At 30.0% G+C, this 3,861-nt stretch overlaps 1 long non-coding RNA gene across 1 annotated transcript; it reads left to right on the top strand.

Moving 5' to 3' along the window:
* The first annotated feature begins 1,300 nt into the window (after positions 1-1,300).
* On the top strand, positions 1,301-2,590 carry LOC106477696. Its single transcript, XR_001292016.2, has 3 exons — positions 1,301-1,403; positions 1,495-1,531; positions 2,508-2,590. It is a non-coding gene; the product is annotated as an uncharacterized LOC106477696 (long non-coding RNA).
* The last annotated feature ends 1,271 nt before the right edge of the window (positions 2,591-3,861 follow it).

The following is a 3,861-nucleotide window of genomic DNA, read 5'->3' on the forward strand; positions in this document are numbered from 1 at the left end:
AGACCAAACGACTCTTAGAGAACGTTTCAACAACCATAAATCTTCTATTAACATTGAAAAGGACCTTCCTTTTGCCCAACACTTTAACCAACCCGGTCATTCTATTAACGATGTTACTCTCATCGGCATTAAAACTGAATTCCAAATTGAGATAGAGAGATAAAAGAAGCTTATTAGACTGCATTTTTAAATACTGTTTGACCTTGTGAAATAAATCAGATTCTGGGATCAGTGATCTCCGGTCATTGGTTTGTTTTAAAATATATAGTTTTTTGTTGTTTTGTTTTTTGTCCATGTGGTGAGAATTTTCAATATTTATTCCTAATATTTCTACTATTTATTATTTATCTAATAATGGCTGGAAACGGCTTGAATGGGTAATGAAGAAACACCTTAATATAAGTTTAACATAACAGCAAATGCACAACGTTTCGACAAGGTTTTGTGGTACCTGATGATGACATTACCCATTCAAGCCGTCTCCAGCCATTATTAGTCTCAAAGTGAGTTCCTCGTCATCGAATTTGAATTTATTATTTATTTGTGATAATTTTCTATGTCATCTTTTTATTATATCTGTTTAACATATCTTTTTTTTTCACCAATCTTCATATCTCACTTAATTTTACATTATCAAAGCTCAGTGTATTTCTCTTGACCACTTTTCGTTTTTAAAACAATACATCTCTAACTTCATACCTAACGTTTTTGTTTCTGGAAGCATCGCACCGTAAATGAGAAACACTTATAACAATACATTGAAAGCTATTCAAAACATTTCGGATTTTCATGGTGGCCTGCATGACGTCACTCAAACTTCACTTTATCTCACACTTTGCTTTACACGCTCATTTTCAATTTTCCCTGAAGAAGAATGGTCCATCTTTCGAAAGCCCTATGGTTATAGGATATCGTATCTTTGTATTAAATATATTTCTTGAACCTAGGTGTTTTCTAACGTCATGATTCATGAATAGTTTTGCAGGTGTTAATTACTTTAGGTTACAATTGATTACAGTGTAATTAAATTTAAAATGTTATCCATCTTAGATTTGACATTATCAACTCATGAAAATATTTTAGTTTGCTTTTTTTTGCAAATTATCATAATTTAAGTTTCTAAAAAGTGAAAAAGGCATCGCAAATGTCACATTACTATAATCAGATTTAAAATTATTATTGATTTTAAAATAGAAGATTATATATGAACAAAAACGCAAAAGGTATTTGCTGCCATCTGGTGGTGATAGGTGCACAATACTAAAGCGTCTACTGTATGGTAGTGTCATCTGTTGACTATTATTGATGTCAGTAATTGATTTGTGTAAAAAGTTTATAGTAGTAGTATAGTATTTTGTTGTAATGGCGTATAACTATAAGTTTACCATTGGAGATCCAGTATGGTAAGAAGTTATTTAAAACTTTATAAACATAAGATTTCGTAATGTTTTTATGTATAATTATCTAATTTTTTGTGCATATTTTTAATTACAGGGCGAAAATGAAAGGATTTTCACCTTGGCCAGGGAAGGTAAGTTGATAACGCCAAAATCAATGTATTCGTTTGAACAAAAGTGCTAGCTCGTAGTTGTAACGTCCAAGTTGAATTTACCGTTAAAGAGGGTGATGTGTGCAGTTTAGTTAAAACACACTTGAAATTGAATTTGCATCTTAAAAATGACCATTACTATTAGTATTACTTATCATTGCTTACTTTTAAGTTAGCTCATTTATATTCTACTGTATTTTATAATTAGTTTAGCTAGAAAATTATTTTACAGAAAAATGTTAACGCTTCGTTTAATATTATAAGTAAAATACAAAAAGTCATCGCTATTACTTTGCACAGTAAACTGTGTGTGTCTGAATTCTATTTGGTACAATATTTACATGTAATAGTAACGTAAAAGTAAATATTAGAAAAATAATGAGAGTTTTAAATTAGTTTCACAGTGATTTATGTATTAACTAATTCCACAGATCCAATCAGGTGTGTTATTATTTATGTTTTAAATCAAAATTTTGTGACAAGGCATTTATAGAAGGGAAAATTTATAAAGTCTATTTAAATACTGAATTTTTCGTGAATTAACACCGTGATACTGACCATCCTTATTAAATAAATAGGTATGTGGAAGAAATTTTTATGGAGAATTTTAAAAGTGTTATAAATGAATTGTAATAGCTTGGCCTTCAATGAAAAGTATATCTTACAAAGATTTCTATATCAAAAATTAGATAGATTAAAATTATGTGCATATTTGCATAATAAATTTCCAAAAGACAGCATATTGTGTCTTCAATATTCCAAGGTTAAAGTTATTACTATAAGTTATATCTAAAGAAATCTTGAAGTATTTAGTGTTTTATCGTTTGATATTAATAACTTCCTTGTTACATAAGGTTGTGTGATCCTGTTATTACAGACTTAGGAAGCTTTAATGTAAAACTTAAAAGTCTTCATTATTATATATTAAGTAAAATTGTGTTTGTTTTCAAAATACTAGATTGCCATTCCGACCAAAGAAATAAAACGTCCGGCTTTGAAGAAACCTATACATTGTATTTTCTTTTTTGGGACAAAGGACTTGTAAGTATATATATACGTATACTTACAAACATACATACAGGTATCACTGATTAGACAAGTATTAATAAAAATATAAACACATATCAAGAAGTAGTAAAAACCATCATGCATGCAAGGCTTTCTCTTTTTCTGTATAAAAGAAGGGTGAGGTGATTGGTGGTACATATATTGGGTGATGTGGACGTCCATCCTGGTTTGTATTGAATAATTAAAAAAACTAAATTTGGATATGTTGTTAGTGAAAATATAACTGAAGAAAGTATTTGCCTTAACATCCAGTAGTTTATACTGGAGGGTATGTGTTTAAATATGATATTATATACAAGTAAGAGCATAAACATGATGTTAACGGCTGTTTAAGGTATGTTTTTGTCTACACTAAAACAGTAAAACTATGATTAAGAAAGAAATTTCATACCCTAACTTAATGTTAATATAGCTACACTGTAAAGACCAAACTAATTGGTTGTTTAGAACTTTAAGTGTTAATATAGCTACACCGTAGAGATCAAACTAAGTGGTTGTTTAGAAATTTAAATGTTAATATAGCTACACTGTAAAGGTTTGTTTAGAAATTTAAGTGTTAATATAGCTACACCGTAAATACCAAACTAAGTGGTTGTTTAGAACTTTTAAGCGTTAATATAGCTACACCATAAAGATCAAACTAAGTGGTTGTTTAGAACTTTAAGTGTTAATATAGCTACACCGTAAAGATCAAACTAAGTGGTTGTTTAGAACTTTAAGTGTTAATACAGCTACACCGTAGAGATCAAACTAAGTGGTTGTTTAGAAATTTAAGTGTTAATATAGCTACACTGTAAAGACCAAACTAAGTGGACTTAAAGTTCTAAACAACCACTTAGTTTGATCTTTAGGTGTAGCTATATTAACTGTAAAGATAAAACTAAGTGGTTGTTTAGAACTTTAAGATCTACGTTTGTTGATTTTATGAACTTCAAGTTATTTCATTCCAGTCTACAGTACTGTACCCCAGAGGTTCCCAAACCGGGGGCTACACAATAGTGTTAAGATACTGAGATGCTATAGATTCATTGGGTGGAAGCCTCAATCGGGATGGGCCACATGCTAAGAAATTTTGGGAATCACTGCTGTTCTCGTGTACAATTGCATTATGAGGATTGGGTTTGTTCTATAAAAATGTTGTTTCATAGTAGTAACTTGTTTTATGTGATAAGTGACTGATTTCATAGATGTATATATAACAAACACACAGTTCCTGGGGGGTATATTTGTTAGAATAGCTGCAT

Source organism: Limulus polyphemus, unplaced genomic scaffold, assembly GCF_000517525.1.
Source record: "Limulus polyphemus unplaced genomic scaffold, Limulus_polyphemus-2.1.2 Scaffold77046, whole genome shotgun sequence".
NCBI lineage: Eukaryota > Metazoa > Arthropoda > Merostomata > Xiphosura > Limulidae > Limulus > Limulus polyphemus.